Below are 20,000 nucleotides of genomic sequence, written 5' to 3' on the forward strand. Positions count from 1 at the left end.
AGAGAAGGTCTAGTCAATCCAGTTACAGAGATTCAAGACTTACAAATGTTTGACCCAAATCAAATGTAATCTAATTTTCCAGGATATGCTGTGATGTAAATTTATATTGTAAACCCAAATGATGACAATGATGATTGGGAGTTTTCGTGCTTAATTTGGCGTTTTTCATAGATATTATGGTGGCCGTGTTTCAATGCACATTACCGTCTATATATCTTTACCCAAATTCATTGCTGCCTCCAGGAAAAGTCTTATAATCAGGTTGATACGGTATTTTTTCAGCATCATTGCCCTTAATTTGATACCGCTTTCCAAAGGTGGCAACATCATCAGTGTAGATTTTTATAAAGAGTCTTGCAGCATCCATTTTGGCTTCTAGCTGCCCCCACTGTTCAGGTTTTCACTTTACCTCTTTAACGCTACTTTGTTCTATCTTGTTGCCCTACCTATTTTATCAATTATTATTTCATAGTGGAACTTTGGGGGTTTCATTCCTTTTTGAACATTAGAACTAAATAGACTCTGCATCCTCAATTCTGGGCATTACTGCCCGAATTCCATGAATCAAACCAAACGCCTTTTATCATAGGGAAGCTTCAAGTACACTATGCATTACTGTCTATGTCTTATTATAGAGACATTTACTATGGCCAATATGGTAATATTTTCCTTTTTCTTTTCTAGGATAACATGAGTCAAATGGTTACCGATTCTCTCTCTCCCCGTTTGCAATTGTTTGTGTGTGGGTTGGTGTGTTCTGCCTCGACAGATGATCAATTCGAGAAGTTGCCGAAATTTTTGTAGGCCGGTCATTTAGGAAAATAGTTTATATTTTACATCTATTATTTTCTACCTGACTTTGCATAATAATAAAAAGAAGCACCTGCACCCAAGATAGAATTGTTTCTCAACTCAAAGTCTTTTGGTTTTTGAACGTCTTCCCGTATCTGGACCGTGCCTGTATAGTAGGCTACTTAAGCAAGTCAAGTAAATTCTTGGTGTTTTTAATGTATTTCGTTTAGTAATTATGTACGCAAAATATTTGAATGCTTTCGTGCAAAACGTGAGAAGCCCTACAAAATACAAGTTCACCCTGTCTTGTTGAATACTACTTATTTCATCAGTTATGATAACGTAAAGCACAACTAAATAATGTAGACTTGAATCTCATATTTTTTTCATTTTCTTTCAACTGTAACTCCCTCCAACGAATTATTTGCGTATTTCTTCCTTCCGTAAGTCTTTGTAGAAACAATCAGTTTGGCTGTGAATTCACTCAATTCAAGACAACTCCTGCTGAGCATTGATGGGGCATAATCACACTAATGAAAACTCATGATATACGATAAATTTTAGGGGAAGGGTTTGGAATGAGTGAATTTGATGTAAGACGTTAGGATTCGTAGTTTATTCATATAATTTTACAAGAATGTATATGTATGCAAGTTAGATAGCTGTGTTAAGAACCTAAGGAAGTAAGACGTGCATAATATTTCTAAGGTATTTATTCCTCCTCTTATGTTTTAGCATAGCTGAATGATCCTACATCTTCTATGTAAAATAGCCCATAAAATTGACAAGGGATATACATATAACTATTTTAGTATCTATTTACATATTAGGAAAATATCCGATTATAAATAGTAAGCGTAATCCATTGTCTATATCCCTCGTTAATGTCTAATTATTTTTTTCTATGACATATTTCTACACATTCTAAAATATTCTTACGGTCGAAACTTTAAATGAGTTTTTTGTTAATAACAAAATAAGATATAACGTAGGTATATCTAACCACCCGTGATATATTACTGGCACATAATACAAACCAGGTATTTTTTTTCGTATATATTGTATATATGTGTTTGTGTTTGTGTATAGGTATATCATTATATACAATATACGCGTATTGTTTAGGGGGAAAAAAGGTTATCGTTCTCTCAAGGTCCTGATTGTCCTGTCTGTTCCATTAATAGTATTTGGTGTCTTGACGTTTTTCTCTTCCATTAACTTATAAGGCCTTCGAATTTCCAATCTCCGCATCTCATCTCCTGAATTTCATTTCAAGTTTCCAACGGCATTCGAACCTGAGTATTTTTCGATCATTTTATTTCCTATCTCCCTCCTGAGATAACCGTGCTTCGTTATCTTCACCCGCATCCTGCCATATTTTTCTTCAGCCTCTTATTTCTTCTGATCTCTTTTTACTCTCAGCCCCTTTACCAGTGAAACATTCATTGTTATCTCTTATTTCCCCCCCGGATTTTTGACAATGTTCTAGAAAGAAGTAATTTCTTTAATTTTATTATCCGGCTATTATTACTTATAGATATTTTGTAAGACCTTTAGTGGTCTTCATAGATAAAGAGAATCTCTCTCTCTCTCTCTCTCTCTCTCTCTCTCTCTCTCTCTCTCTCTCTCTCTCTCTCTCTCTCTCTCTCTATACACAATAGGTTAGATAAGAGCGTGGCAATGACAGGTAAAAATTCCTGACTTTTCCCTTCATGAAATTGTCCTTCAAGCATAATAATTTTATTTTCGGGATATTTTTTCTTAGTGTCAGGACCGTGCAAAAACTGGTCTAGTGTTCTGTTAAATTATTTATATTTTTGTTCCAGATGTTTAGAGTTTAATTTGTTTTCACTTAACACAGTTTCACTGATGCGTAAGTAAATCCCAAGTTTGAGCCATGAAATCTTTAGTGTTCAAGGAAACTTGCTCTTCGATTATTAACACTTAGAAATTTGTTTCCAGACCGGATCTTAAAGTGATAATATTGACGATGTGATTGATCGGTATGTCCTGGTTTTCAAAATAGAGCAAATGGGAGTAGCATCTCTAGTAAAAGTATTGAATTCCTAACCTAATAATAGCATAAAGTGATTCTTAATGGGCATTATTATGCGTACAGTAGTGTTATTTCTGCTGTGCCTCAATTTAATATCCTTGGATATTTATTTTTTTTATATTGAATGACCTTAAGAAAATTACTGTTACGTGACTACCTATTACTTTCCCAACTAGATTTACAGCTTGGCCTTGTATTAATAATAATAATTATGATGATATTATGCTGAAACGATATAGTCTTAAAACAAACCTTACAGTAGTGTTAAAGCACTTAATGATATTATTTATTGACTAATGTGTACCTTCATATGAGCAATATAAGAAAGGCTGGGCCTGCGGCAGTATCCACTTTCGTGTACTCTCTCTCTCTCTCTCTCTCTCTCTCTCTCTCTCTCTCTCTCTCTCTCTCTCTCTCTCTCTCTCTCTCTCTCTCTTTGAAGGAAGGGGAGAAAGCCCAAGTCCCTTTAAACGATGCAGATTTTGCTTCCATAGGAATTTCTTGTTTTTGTGGAAAGGTATGTACTGTACTGTATATGTATCACTTGTTTACGGATTCATCTTTCTTTTTGGACTTTTGTACTGCAAAATACTTCAACAAAACAATACTATAAGAAATATTGTTGAACTATCCCTTCCATTCTTCAATCATACATATTAAAATATGTTCTATTTTACCATCATAATGGCATTTGTTCTTAATCAATTGGAATTTTCCCCAGTTTCTGTAGCTTCTCTTTATTATCCCTATTTAACCATGTCTAATTTGCTGATGTCACTCACTAGACACTTCATATTCCGCAAACTTGCATTACTGCTGTCCTTCCTTGATATATCTTTTGCCTCTGAAAATTCAGACTCTTTCCCCAAAAACTGATTCACTCCTAGACTTCTCACACTTGTATGAAATAGTTCAAAAGAAACTTGACTTCCCTAATAAACTATTTGTTATCTGACCTTCATTTGAAACCCACAAGAAAACATATCAAAGTTTTCCTGTTATATTAAATTCTGTTTGATACATTTAGTTCTTCTAAGGGCTTGTTTTCCTTCTTCCTTGTGTAAAAAGAAAAAAATATATACACTACTCTTTACCAATATATTTTGAACCCTTTCCTTTTTAAAACCTACTTTACACACCTTGGTCAGCTAGTCAATCACATTTTCTCCAATGCATCGCAAAATCTCACTTTTAATCCTGGGGTCTCACATCATCAACAATCACATTAACAATGCACTGTATATTATTTCTATTCCCACCTACTCTTGGTGCTTCACATCATCTACAATGACTTTCTCCAAAATCTCACTATTGATACAACTATTTCCTAGTGCTTCACATCAACAACAATTACTTGCACCAATAAACTGCAAAATCTCACTTTTAATCCAACCAACTCCTGGTGCCTCACATCATCAAGTATCACTTTCATCAATGCACTGCAAAATCTATTATTCTCACCAAATCTGGCGCCTCGCATCATCAAGAATCACTTTCACTAAAGTCAATTTTTATTTAGTTAGGTAGATTTGTCCTTATAGGTCGGTAAAGTTTCCTAAAAGTTGATAGGTCAGAAGTATGTTTTTCTTATACTTGTGTAATTTATCCCAATTTGTATTAAAATATGTGAAAAATTACAAATTTATGCAGCGTGCGTCCGAAAACAAGATTCTGTCTTTGACTTCGGCGGCTGTTGTTATTAAATTTAGACTTACTATCGCGATACTTTATATTTATTTGTTAACATTATATATTGACGAAACTTATATCTGAGGGAGAAATTTAGTTTAGTAAATAAGATTCGATTCACATTACTTAGTAATTATTTAAAGACAATGATGGTATTCGGACAAAATTATGCCTCGCTAAAAAAAAAAAAAAAAAAAACAAAAAAAAAAAAAAAAAAAAAAAAAAAAAAAAAAAAAAAAAAAAAAAAAAAAAAACAATTGACTACAATGCAATGCAAAATCTCACATTTAATGGAAAAAATCTAGGTGCCTAACATTAACAACAACTACTGTTACCAATGTACTGCAAAATCTCACTTTTAATCCAACCAACTCCAGGTGTTTCACATCATATAAAATAGGTTTCTCCAATGTCCGGCAAAATCTCACTTTTAATCTCACCAACCCTGGTGGCTCACATCAAACAATCACATTGACCACTGCATTGCAAAATCTCACATTTAATCCAACTAACTTGTGGCACCTTGATAAGTAACGAAATCTAAAGTAGAAACAGAATAGCTTTCTCAAATCAAAGAAGTTGACCAAGAATTCCAAAAGTTGACAAATTCGGTATGATTAATTGGTAAAGAAGAATAAGTGATGGTGTGTTCTGGTAGTAATGCATAATTAAATAAAGGTCAGAGGAGTAAGCAGTGTGCATAAATATTTATTCGCAGTAAGGATTTTATAAAATATTATGATGTTGAAATTAACGTGAGACGGAAGATTGTGACAGTAAAGCGAACGATCCATTGTGTTTTATTATTATTATTATTATCATTACTTGCTAAGCTGCAACCCTAGTTGGAAAAGCAGGATGCTATAAGGCCAGGGACTCCAGCAGGGAAAATAGCCCAGTGTGGAAAGGAAACAAGGAAAAATAGAATATAAGAACAGTAACAACATTAAAAAAAATATTCCCTTTTTCAGAGTAAAGAAAACACTGACAAGAAACTTATTTCCTTTTCAGCAAAGTTGCGTTGAAATTTGTTTAACTTTGTTTTGTCTCCTTTGATCTTTCTTTTGAGTTTTAACTTGTGAAAAAAGAACTTCCTTTGCCGGACTTTTCAATGGAATGACATCCTCAAGGAGACCGTAAGAGGAGGGGACGCAAGAGCATTCATTTGAATTTTAATTAGAAAGCGGAAGTTCCATAGTAGATCTCCGTTTATTCTCCAGTGTGTATGCAAACAATAGATTTACTGTAGTATTTTTAATGATGAAAGTTCAAATTCTTCGTAATTGCATCTAACACATATACAAAGGAAAGAGAACTGTAAATTAACCCATTAAAAATAGAAGGGTTATTTAATAATTCATCTAACACTACGCAAAGTTTTTTTTATTCGTGATATCTTTCTTCCCAAGCCCCCTTAAGACAGTAAAATTAACTTTTGTTTACAAAGGAAAAAAAAAGATATTTAAAAGAAATGATTAGAAGAGAAAATGTAGATAATACGCTTTCATTATTCTTGAAAAATATATTAGGAAGAGTATTCTCGAAATGTGACACATTTTGTATTCATATTGAATATGTTTTCAATAAAAGAGATTGTAATAATATCCTTATACTGCCGTTAGTCGTATGTGATCAGTTCACTTTTTTGAAGAGAAAAACAGCCTTTTATAGAGGATATATTATTTAGTCTCTACTATTTATCCTAACCAAATTAATCATTTAATCCTCCAATATGTCCGATAATGATTAATCCTTCAAGGAAAGTAAGAAAATTTCATCGCAAAAATATATCTATATCCGTAATGGCCAATTTATCATTGTATTATATCAAATGAACAAATAAGCTAATTACAGAACATTATCGCCTTTGACGTTATGACTATAGTCAATTCTTTTTAGAGAGGCAGATTTGCACCGACTCGCAGCGGTGCCCTTATAGCTCGGAGAAATTTCCTGATCGCTGATTGGTTGGACAAGATAATTCTGACCAATCAGATAGCAGGAAACGTTTCCGAGCTAAAAGAGCACCCTTGCGGGTTGGTGCAAATCTGCCTCACTAAATAAAATTGACTATAGTTTACATGTATACGAGAAATTTAAGCTTATTCTCAAGGAAACACATTTCCAGATCGAACCTACAAAAGCTGAATGAATGTCTATCTTCTTTTTGATAGCTCAAACTACTCTACATATCTATCACTGTCTTGATCAATAATTTTAGGCATGAGTAGTTTAAACTTTGCTTGTTAGGGTCATCCATGCAAACTTTGGATTGGGTTTGTATTGGCATTTTATGTGGTTGAAAGTCTAGAGAGAATTGTAAATATATCTTTTTATAATACTTGCAAAAATGGGATGGATTATTTGGCCCTTGAAACTCGTACGTAAGACATTCATATTTTTAATATTTGATTTGGTGATCATCATTCTGAGCATAGATTATGATGTAATTAATGCGTAAGATGGCTACAAAAATAGCATTTTCCCCAACATGTTCCATTACACCGTTATGACAATGTTTGAGGCCGCGTCGGAAACAGTTTTTTTTTTTCTTTTTTTAAACTCTGTCTTTTGATGTGAATACCATTGTAATTTATGGTGCCATAATACTCCAAAGGCCACATAAAAACACTTCACCGTTTATCAAAGCCTACCACAGTTTTTGGCCTAATTATTTATTCTACTGAAAATGCAGGTATGTAACAAGGTGTTGTTTGTTAAAGGTGCTTTACATTGGACAATGAGCGACTCTTGAATTCATAGTTTGGAAGAGAAAGAAATAGCAAAATATGAACCCTTATTATTAAGGCCGCAGGATTGTTTGGTTCTTTGTTTGAGAGAGTTTAGGACATTGGGTGGTATTGAAGAAAGGCTGATGAAGTGTCACGAGGTGTCCCATGTTAAGTAATAACGGTCATGGATGGCAGAGACAGGGACAAGTCATAGTGTTACACGCCACCCATAAGCCAGTCCTGCCATCCAAGCTATAGGACCGGGCAGCATGTAGTAGATAGCGTTAGGGTCCTGCATCCTCCCCACTCTTTATCCCTAGCTCACAAGGTCTGTAAAGTTATTCGATTATGAAAACTATGAAACTGTAAGTGATGCTCGACATCGGGACGCCAGATTGCGAGTCTGACATTTTCACTACCTTACATAAACCCTAAACAAATCACGAAGAGTAAATGCTCTCTGGTTTGTGAGGCAGGTTCCATGGGGAGCGATTCAAGTACAATATTTAGATTTGGTTTCAATTTGTTAAGCATATCTCATTTGTTCAGTTATATCTGTTTAAAAACGCCCCATCTATATGAATGTTGACTTTCCGGAGATAAAGATTGATATAGATTTTTTTTTTTTCGACCGTGTAACTGGTGTTCCTTTCAATGTGAGGAATAACTTGCCATGTACCACTGCCAGTTACTTTTCCTTTTAGGGGAAAATGTTGAAATGTGTACGTAGCGTTATTATTTAAGTATAATAAGTCTTTATTCTTGAATCATAGTAAAGGGTCCTGAAAGTTTCGAATTACCTCTGTTCAGCCACGAAAAATTATTGTGAATATCATTTCTGTAAACATCTTTTATTATGGCAACCAGTAGCATACTTCTAAAATAAATCGCTAAAATTTGTAAATTAATTTTCTATGGAATTAATTTAGCGAAATTTAGCTTTCGTGTTTCTGTCCTACTTTAGATAATTTGTTTTCTAACATAACATTGTGGTTATTACAAGTGATGACAGTCTCTCTCTCTCTCTCTCTCTCTCTCTCTCTCTCTCTCTCTCTCTCTCTCTCTCTCTCTCTCTCTCTCTCTCTCTCTCTTAAAATCAGTTGTGATCGAATCACTTTGTAAAGATATGTATTGTAAAAAAAAAAATTATTAATTTTCTAGCTATGTTTATGTTGCCGTCCCTCAGTAATCCACGTCAGGGTTCTAGTTTGTGTCAAACAAATGTTCAAGTTTAATATGATAAATACGCCTTGAACATTTATTGTGTATTAAGCTCGTCCTTTAAACCTTTTTTCTTTATAACGGAAAAATGCATTTACATTATAAAAGGCACGGATTTACTGCGATCGTGAAATATTGCCAAGATTTTCTTTCAGGGATAATGCTTGCTTGATATCCCGGCGAAGTTTGCATCACTTAAGTTGTATTCACAATTTGGCGTGTGGGTGGTTAAATGTAAAATGGCAACGAAAGACTGACAAACGCATTACTTAGCTCTTATACCCAACACAGAGTCTTGATTTAATCTGATTTATTTCAGACCGAAGGCGGATAAAGAATTGACTAACGAGATAGTCGTCTATTTTATTCACTGCTTTGCATAATTGTTGAAGGTCACTAACGACACCAAACAGTCTTAGATCTAAAGAAAGATTTGTTCTGTTTAGTTCTCCCTGTTCTGTGCATTGGAAAATATCGAGTAAAGAAATCTGAAAGCAAAAATCTGATTTTAATTTTGTTTTTCAGTTAGCGTTACCATGACGGAAATTTTCAATCCAATTGTTCGAGACTTTTTTGATGAAAAAAACCATTTTCTCATTATTAAATGACTAGTAAATTGTAGAGAAAATGTCAAGCTCATCAGTATATACTTTTGTGCGTTTATAGTCATATTTGCAATACATTTGAAATAGTTTAATCCTCATTGGGATTCCATACAAGGATTCTGCGACACGGGATTTACGGAGAATAATGGCCATTTCTCACTTACATCTGATCAAGTTCCTTTGAAACTGTTATTATATTTCGTTGCAGTGCAATTTTCTCCGCATTTGCCTTTTTCATACTTTACAATTCTGCTCCTGCATTCTCTCTGAATTACGTGCATTGATATGAAATATGTTCTGTTTTTCTATCCCTCACTATTCCTTTTGACTTCTTTATATCAGCTGTTTTCCAAAACCATAGCTCAGATGGATATATACAGACATTGTATATTATGTGTATATATATATATATATATATATATATATATATATATATATATATATATATATATATATATTTATATATATATATATATATATATTTATTTATTTTCATATATTACGTATATGCATATACTGTAATGAATGTATTGTGTATATATATATATATATATATATATATATATATATATATATATATATATGGGCATGTATGTTTGTATATATGTACGTATGTATTCATTCACATGTTATGCGCCTTTTGTTTAAATTTTATCGCATTCTGTGAAGAATATAAAGGGCAAAATACATGCATATATATATATATATATATATATATATATATATATATATATGTGTGTATATATATATAATTTTATCTTTGAAGAATATAAAAGGCAACCTCTTTTATTATTATTATCATCATCATTATTATTATTATTATTATTATTATTATTATTATTATTATTGTTGTTATTATTATTTTTGTTGTTGTTGTTATTTTGATTGGAAAAGCAGAATGCTACTAGGGAAAGTAGACAATGAGGAAAAGAAATAAGGGTAAGGGAATAGCAAATAAACTACAGTATATATATGCAGTGAATAAAAATGTAAAATATTTTAAGATCAACAACAACGTTAAAATAGATAAGTCAATATATAAACTATAAAACGAGACGTAATGTCAACCTGTTCAAAAGATGATTATTTACAAGAAGTTTGAATTTCTGAGGTTCTACTGATGCAAAATTTCGATCCAACACAAGATAAGAGTCAGTACGTGGAGAGAAAGACAGAACAATATTCGAAACAAGGTATAATGAATGAATTAAAAGATTTCCTGAGTATAGACTGATCACATAGATCTTAAAAAGACTTCCTCAGTAATTAAATTTTTTGGTAATTGTAGAAGAAACCGAAAGTGTTTTTCAAAAGTAAATTTGCATTCAAGAATCACGCCTAAAGTTTCAAGTGAGTGGTATGTAGTTAAAGAAACATTGTTAATGCATAGAGCTGGATGTTGAGGAACCACTATCCTCGACCTACTTACAATCATACTTTGAGTGTTATATGGGTTCAACTTCGTTACCCATAATTTGCACCATGCACTAACTTTAGCTAGGTCTCCAATTAAGGGATTCAACAAACTTAGGTCAACATTTTGGAGATGGAATTGATGCGAAGAGAGTAGCATAATCTGTATATGCAACGAGCTTGTTTTCTAGGCTAAACCTCAAATCATGGTCAGAGAACACTACCCAGAGGAACAACCGATATTACATTCCTGTAGTCACTTTGGTGTCCTTCAACAACTTCTCTTTGGAAGGCATTACTTGAAATTTCATTAATGATGCTAAGAAAAGACGCACATATTCCCATCTGTTTTAGTTTGGAAACAAGGGTTTCGTGATTAACTCGGCCAAAGGCAGCAATAAAATCAACGCCAAACATACGAACTGCCTGATCACAATCAAAGGATTTCTGTACAGCGTTGGAGATTGTAAGGTTATCAAATGCTCCAAGGCCTTTTCGAAAGCCGAACTGCAAATTAGGGAAAAGATGATTACCTGCTGCATACTTATTTGCGTTTTGCTAAAACACATCCAAACACTTTAGTTTGTATTTGATGTTTAGAAAATGTTTGTCATATAGTACTTCTCTGCCATATATTTTTTTCCAGGAAAGTCGAATATCAAGAAAATGATGAATATTTTGTTTTAAAAAGATTACACTAAATTTCGCTGCTCTTTATGTAGCAGAATTTGTGCAGACCATAAATGACTGATAGAGCATTGGTAAACTAAGTATAATTAATTAGCTCAATAAAGATTTTTCCAAGTTTTTTTTTTTACTTAATTTGTGCTTCACCGAGTGTTCCTTTGATCCTTTCGTTTGCAAATGATTCACGATGATATAAAATCTAGTCCATCACTTGAGACTGTCATATACACATGACTTTATTTTTTCATTCTAGAAATAGATGTCAGGTCAATAGTAAAAATATCTTGTGCCTCCCTCTCTTGTATGGAACCGGTAAACAATAGACTTATCTGTATTCTGTTCATATTCTCAGTCAGACGTTTTCTTTGACATCATTGAGCCTTTCTATACACCGATAGATTCTTCCATCTCTTCTTTTCCCTCTCTTCTTCCTATTCTCTTTCTTCTTTTTTGGTAATCCAATCCGAAACTGTAGGACAAAACCTTTAACAATGTAAATGAAAAAAAAAATCCAGGAGAGCTAAAATGCATGAGTTCCCCGGAAGTACATCTTCGTGTATAGATGCTATTGCGACCCTTTTCTTATTAATGGTATTCTCTTGTTTATAAAGGGAATATGAGAAATCCCCCAGCATTGATACCCCCCCCCCCTCCCCCCTTCCTTCATGCATGCAAAAGTGAGTCGTTGAGATCGCCCTACATCTGGCATGTTCCTGTTGTATTTCACATGACTGGGAGGTGTTCGCCCTGGGCAGTGTGGCCTCGCAACTGGTTTCACAGGGAGACGATGGGGATTTCGTTTAATTTTTTAATGCCCATCATTGCCTTTAAAGGGATATTCTCTCTCTCTCTCTCTCTCTCTCTCTCTCTCTCTCTCTCTCTCTCTCTCTCTCTCTCTCTCTCTCTCTCTCCTTACAATAAAGAACTAGTGTCTGGCTATATATATATATATATATATATATATATATATATATATATATATATATATATATATATATATATATATATATATACATATATATATATATATATATATACACACACATATATATTCCGGTCACGGTCAGCTCTCCCCGTCCATGGTATGAGGGAGATGCGTGTGTGTGCATATCGATTTAAATATTTATCTATCATTTTTGACGAGTCACGTGCATTAGTATATGTATATTACTCGTATGTAAGACTATCCTATCAGTGAATTTTTTATGTAACATCTTTTATCCAACAAAGAGCTTGCCGGAGCTTAGATGTTAAAAGGTCATTAAGAGCCTTGTCGAAATTTTTTAATCTTTCTCGGAAGAATTTTGTGATTAATTGATCAAAAGTATTTTGGAGGTCTTTCGTATAAGGTAGTATTTTCCCATCATAACAAATCCTAGCCCGTGTCACTCTTTCCTCAATCATGAAAGGATGCTCTAAATAAGAAGGATAAGGAATCTCTTTCTTGCAACAACTTGGGGATGAGTTGATGGAAGCTGATAGACACTTGAAAATCCGAAGTTATTTTTTCTTTTTTTATAAAATCCATAAACTGTCACTTAAATTTCATTTAGTGGGTAAACCGTTTTGAAATATAAGAGATATTGAGGTCATGAAATGGTAAACAAAAATAAAATAAAATGTAAGTTTTTTTTTTATTAGAGGCAATAAAGTGGCCATTAATTTACCATACAGAAAAATTATGGATATCATCTCTAAATCCCATTTAAGTTTTAAGCTTTTTTGTAAAAAGATAGCATTCTTCATGCTCACGTTACTTGAGTTAATTGCCCTTGCCAGCATGCTCTCCACATCGTATTTTTTCATATATATATATATATATATATATATATATATATATATATATATATTATATATATATAAATTATATATGCAATATATATATAAATTATATATATAGATATATATTATATATGTAATATATATATATATAATAGAAAAAAAAATATATATATATATATATATACAGAGAGAGAGAGAGAGAGAGAGAGAGAGAGAGAGAGAGAGAGAGAGAGAGAGAGAGAGAGAGAGAGACTTGCTCTTCGTTATATATAGGGGAAATGTTTAAATACATATATGTATGCATTTATATATCCTATAGTGTGTGTTTAGCAGAAACATGTTCTCTATGACCTTGGCCGGGTCAGTACTTGGATTCGTGACACCTGAGAAAAGACAGACTGTCGGTGCATGAGCCTTTTAGAAATTCGTGAAGCATCCTCCGACCATGATTACTTACTGAAAACCAAAAGAGTAACACCTGTCGTGGTGACAGGTGTTACTCTCTGGTTTTAAAGAGGAAATGATTAGTAGGTCTTGAGCAAAGATCTTCTTATGAGTATATTTTTCTCGTTCTAGAGATCATATAACCATTGTGTATTAGTAATGGTGTGTGAGCCTTGAGCTCTGATCCCGAGGTCGTTAAGAGAATCCAGACTTTAATGTATTAATATATATGGCTTATTTGAAATATATATATATATATATATATATGTATATATATATATATATATATATATATATATATATATATATATATATATATATATATATACATATTGGAGTAGGGAGACGCGTTCTGTCTTTCATCCATTTATTAGCGCCGACGTTTCGTATCAGAGAGAGTAAAAACAGAAACAGAACAATAATAATAATTGAACGAACAAGACACCTAACCCCTAGCCCTTTCACTGTTGTTCTGTTTCTGTTTTTACTTTGTTTTTATTCTTAATTTATTAAAAAGGTTTTTAATTTCGGTGTTGGTAAACGTTGTGCATCTTTTTACTCATACACAATTGATTTGTAATCGTTTCAGCCTGGAAAATGTATCAAGCTGATACGAAACGTCGGCGGTAATAAATGGATGAAAGACAGAACGCGTCTCCCTACTCCAATATGTTTATCCCTGAGTAATTGCTCCTGTCTCCATACTACTACTTTTATATATATATATATATATATATATATATATATATATATATATATATATATATATATATATATATATAGTGGTTGTGTCTCTTAAAAAGGTCCATAAACGATTTTAAAATTAGTATTATATTTCAACTACTGCACATTGGCCCGAAATAAACGACAATATACTGTATATTGGTTGAAATAGTGATTAATTTGATTTCTTTCGTTACTTTTATTGGCCTATTTAAGAAACATATATACCATATATATATGTATATATCTTCCTTTTACATCTTCCGGAGCCTTTTGTTATACAAATGGATGAACATGAGATATTTTGTACCTATATACAGACTTATATTTCAAATGTGATGCATTTATTAATTTTTCTTTTTAAGCATAAATCACAAAAATAATCGAAATGAAGATTTTAAAATGGAATTTATTCAAGAATGAAAACTACCATTGTTATGAAACGAAATTTTCTTTGAATTGAAAGCTTGATGAAGGATGTAGTTATATCATTCCAAACTCGTTCCATGGTATTTCGTATATTGCATTATAAATGTTTAATCTAAATATGTTTTGTATGTGAGTTAAGGAAATTTTCTAATCATGAGATTTTGAGGCAATATTTTTTATCATTCAACATTTGTTGTTTTACAAGAGGCACTTCAGTCCTTAAATTTCTACATTATGTATAAGGCCATGAATTTTGTTACACTGAAAAGGAATGTCAGACTCAGTAGGAGTCAGGCGTAAAGGTGAAGTGTTTTCTGAAATCCCATCGCATTTCATTCCTATCCCGTGTCCTCACGGAATAAAATGTCTCCTGAGACCCAATTTACAATGATAGAGGGGAAACCTTCTGTTGAAAAGAGGTTGAGGTTGGTTTGATGTAAAACGCATCATTTCAGTAGTAATTACTTATTCTCGGGAATGGAGAGCGTTAAAGAGGAATATTGGAGGGATATTAAGGAATCCATTAAAGGGAAATAATTCTGCTCCTTAATTCAATAGGTTCTGAATGTATTTTAAGATCTAAATTATCTGGATCCTTTCTTTTAATTCAGTTCATTGTAATTCTGTTGATTCATCAGGTTTTGGAGGTTTGAGCTCATAGACTTGACTGGTTATAATAGCCTTATAAACTTTAGCTTTCTACGTCCTCTTTAAATCTTATATGTTTCAGCATCTTTTCATTGTTGTATTATTTCTGATTCTAATTCTACTCTTGCTTTACTATGACTCTCATAATAAAGTAAAGTAATCCTTATCCAGTTCTTGAATATATATCAAAATTTAGAAAAACTTTTCTTATTTTCTTGTACTACGTATGTCGATGTAATTTTCAGAATACAAGTCTGGTTAGTTCATAATATTGCGTTTTTGTCTAACATCCAGAGGAATGTTATTCTGCCTTAGATTCAAAAGGTATTATACTGTTTCAGAGTATTATTAAGTAGAGTTCCCGACGAAAATGCTCAGTGTACTGGAAATGGACAAACACAATGAAAACGTATAAGAAAATATATATACAGTATACCTAGGGCACGCGACCCCTCAAAAATGACGGTTAAAAATCTAGATATATGCAAGCACACGTGCCCCACCTCTCATCAGGGTATGACTACTCCCCTCTCCCCTACCCGAGGAAATTTTATATATATATATGTATATATATATATATATACTTATATATACATGCATATATATATGTGTATATATATATATATATATATTATATATATATATATATATATATATATATATATGATACACGCATAATGAATTTATATGTATATTTTTGTATAAATATATATGCATGTGTGTAGTAATCCACACAGAATTTATTGCCTTGAAGAATAATAATCACTTTTTGCACCTTTGTAGCAAGACTGCCATTTTCTTGGGTACAATTGAAAGTCTCTCAAATGGGAGAATTGGATTTATTACATACTTTCCATAAAATCAGTAGCTCAGAAGTTCATCAAACAGATCCAATAAGAGATAATTTGTCACATCACAAAATCCAATCGAAAATCAAGTTTAGAAATAAATTTAGAAACCTTAAGTCACTTTGACAGGATTCGACCTCCCTTCGGTAGATTAGAAAGATGATTACCTTAGAAAATATAGTGGATTAAATAGAAAAGCGAAATTTATACTTTACATTAAAGATTACTTTCTACAAGTTAGAAATACAGGTGGAAAACTGTTTTACCACTGTTGACATAAGCGTAGGTATAAGTCATTGCAAATACTGGAGACAATGAGCTACTGTTATAGGAAAAAGTGAATTGTATGAATATAAAAATCATGAATGAGTGTTTGTTTAGGAAGTAAGGATGGTTACTACTATAGTGTTCTGCCCTAGGGCTGGTCCTTTCATAGCTAAGTCGCCCTTCACAATTCTCTATTTGGAAACATAAAATGAAAAGGAACCATTATTATATAGGAATATATTTAAGGTGGTAGTGATATGTTAATCGACTAGAATGTGTGAAAGATATGTTAGGAAGGAAATTATCCCTTTCACGAGGATAAAAAGTTGTATGGATATAATTACTCGGTATACAGTATATTGGATATCAAATACTTTAAACAAATAATTATTTATATTTTTAGTTAAGTTTGATTGGGTCTTTTAACATATTTTGTGCATATTTTCTTTCTCGATACCCATAAAATAGTCTTTTTTATCCAAATAATTTTTTTTCATAATATGCTAGCAAGAAAAATATATTTCTCTCTCTCTCTCTCTCTCTCTCTCTCTCTCTCTCTCTCTCTCTCTCTCTCTCTCTCTCTCTCTCTCTCTCTTCAAGTTTCACCTTCTCATCCCATCCATTATCTCCTGCAATCAAAAGTAAATTCGAAAATCGCCTCTTGGGTGCTCATCCGATATCCGCCTCAATTCAAAATAGCATTGAGCGAAAATCCCGAGATTATCGTTTTGCTTCCCAAACCTTACAATTCCTCCCCATTAGGAAAATTACAGAGAACTTTCATAAAAAGATTTCGGTGACTTTTCATAGAGTGGTGAGTCGCAGGTGCCAGAGATTCGATGAGACATCTTGCACTCTGAAAAAATTACCCTCTTCATCAGAAGATTTTTTTATTCTTCTTCCTTTTAGGGGGAAGGGAATAGGACTTAAAGCTGTAACCTGATCAGGTTTTACTCACTTTTCTGTTTCTTGCCAGGCTGATTTCTTTCTTCTATTCACTCGTCTGAAATCCTGAGAGGGAGAGATATTGTCAGTCTTTATAGACACTGGGGATATTTTCAACGTGTAATTCAAAATATGTACAAGGTGATAATTTTGAAAGAATGTACGCCATGAAAGATATGAAGCATAGTTGTTAATGTATTTTTATTTGTTTTGATATGATATATAGAGTTATTAGCGTAATTTTTAGTTAACATGCCAATCAATCTCTTTTAAGTATTGAAAACATTGATAGTCTTCCTTTTATTATTGTCCCAGTAACTGATATTGTTTGTATTATTACAAGTAGCTGCCATTGCTTCAATTAATCCTTTTTGATATTCAACATTTCTAACTCATCGGTTAATGAATATATGAACCACAATTATGAAATGAAACTTTTAGCAATGATCTGCATATTTGATAATGAATTAAATTACATTATTGCACTCTAATACTGTCCAGATTAATCAGAAATATCTATGTTTTTACTGTCTAGTAGGAAATAGTCTGCTAAACTGGGAATTCCTGCGTGGAAGTTCGTTAGTTACATAAAAACCCTATTAATACAACCAGTGTGAACAAGACTTTATTATCATTTTAAGTAACCTAGGTTTTGTTAGGCAGCGTAACAAAACATTAAGAATTTAACAGCTTCAAAGCCCACTACAAGAGGTCTCTACAGCATAAGGTGTGTAAATGTTTCAGAAAATTTATATCATTAAACATTGGAAACTTGATACACTTGAATTGCTGTTATGCCTTGAATGATTAATTGCAGGAGTACTTGAAAATTGAAGCATAATTGATATCATAATGCGTTACTAATGACCAAGTTTCTATACTGTTTACTATTTTGCTGTCTGTCAGTTGATGGGTATTCTGAAATATTCCTATTTAAACTTGATTCATAATTAGTCAGTGCTCTATGCAGTTAGCAAATTAAACTTTCAGAAGACAGGCAATCAACGCAATTCTATATACTGTACTCTATACTCGGGCAGCTGTTAGGAGTTGGCGTTTTTTTTTTTTTTTTTTTTTTCCAGTACAGTAGTGCTTGGCAATATTTCTTTAGTTCATAATGAATCAAAGTCTATAATTAGCATTAAATAAGTCTTCTGTTAAGTGATTCTAAGCGCTTTCAGTAACTCAGCTAGATGTATTTATGTTCATTTTCTTATATTTGAAACTTAATTCCTTGTTAAACCTAAGTTTTACTCCTTTGAATGCGACAGCTTTTATATAAGTGACGTCACTGTGTATTTGGAAAATGTAATTAAAGCCATTATTTTTCATGCATTTAATGTCTTAACTAAGCTTCAAAGATTTCTAAACATCAATGTGTTATTTTTTTCCTTTTTTATGGAGAATTCCTTCTGTTTAAAGATTTTTCTTGAGTGGCAGAGGCTAGGGACTGGTCAGGGGGAAGCCGCATAATATCGTATTGAGTCCAAGTATATTAACATAAGATCTGTGCCAAAGCTCTCTCTCTCTCTCTCTCTCTCTCTCTCTCTCTCTCTCTCTCTCTCTCTCCTGCTCATGCTTTATTGATCAGGTCAGAATTAGCTAGTTTTTGTAGCACAATCCAGTCAAACTATTTTTGAATGTTGATATTACAGACAATTATTCGTGATTTTGGCACCATCCCAAGCATTTGTGCAAAGCCAACTATCATGTATTCCATATATCAATAGTTGCACACCCTCGACTATACCTGTAAGAGTCGAGTTTGACTCATTGGGCAGGCGAATCTCTTCCATTTTCTTTCGTATTGTAGAAAGTTTGAGGGAATAAAATATTGTCGAATTTAACTGAGGGTTGCATAGCCCTGGACTTGAGTAGCTTCTGTGGTTATAGAATATTTTTGCTATTATGAGAATATTATGTTCCATCGATGCAGAAAACTGACTGGAAATTTTTTTTCCAATTTGTCTTTTCATTTCTTTATATGACACAATTCATATGAATGAAATTTTATAAAAAAAGAAAAATCGTATTTTTATATCGCTATACTTTTTCATTTGTTTAACTCATGTTTTTGACACTTTATGTATGCTGTACTTATGATACTAATTGCATTATCTTTCTTATTAAGAATATGTGAATGACAACCACAGGCAATCCATGAAAGGACGTTTCTTAATTGCGCTATAGTCCTTGAAGAGAGGTCTGAGGCCCAAGTAGTGCTTCGGGGGACGTGGTGATGTTTCCCAAGTGTTTTAAAACTGCTCGTAGCTAGTTCTGGAGATTAGTTGCCTGTTGGTTATTTTTCATTGTCACCTCAGCTCGTTGCTATCGTCTTATCTTTCGTGTCGACGGCTGTTTTGTACGTTTATCTAAGTTATAAAGGATAAAGTAGAAGTAATAGGTAGTTGTTTCATTTGTCAATTTTGTTTATCTTGTTTAAATCTTTCATTTTATGTATATACGATTTCTATGTTTCTATCAATGACCTCTAACCTCTAATTGATGTATGGTTTTGAGAGTATTTTTTCGAATATTAAGTTAAAGGAGTTTTCTCTATACTGTTGTCATAGGAAAGTCTTGTAATTATAATTATTAATAGATATACTGGGAGTGTTTAATATGGGAGTGTGTACATTCGTCGTTGGAGTTGGGGAGAAATTTTTTCTATTACGAGAACAATATATTGCCCAAGTTGAATGATGTCAGTTGCTAGTAT

General features: G+C 32.7%; 1 protein-coding gene across 3 annotated transcripts in view; it reads right to left on the reverse strand.

Moving 5' to 3' along the window:
• The window catches only part of LOC137632298 (prolactin-releasing peptide receptor-like), an 89,961-nt gene that overhangs the window by 56,024 nt on the left and 13,937 nt on the right, over positions 1 to 20,000 (reverse strand). Inside the window, exon 2 of one of the 3 annotated variants that reach the window (XR_011042039.1) lies at positions 17,295 to 17,347. The exons of 1 other annotated variant lie outside the window; for it this stretch is intronic. The gene's annotated coding sequence lies outside the window, so the exon portion shown is untranslated. Of the gene's footprint in view, positions 1 to 17,238; positions 17,348 to 20,000 lie in introns of those variants that run through there. One more of the 3 variants, XM_068364209.1, reaches the window with a different exon arrangement.

This window comes from Palaemon carinicauda, chromosome 41 (genome assembly GCF_036898095.1).
Source record: "Palaemon carinicauda isolate YSFRI2023 chromosome 41, ASM3689809v2, whole genome shotgun sequence".
Classification (NCBI taxonomy): domain Eukaryota; kingdom Metazoa; phylum Arthropoda; class Malacostraca; order Decapoda; family Palaemonidae; genus Palaemon; species Palaemon carinicauda.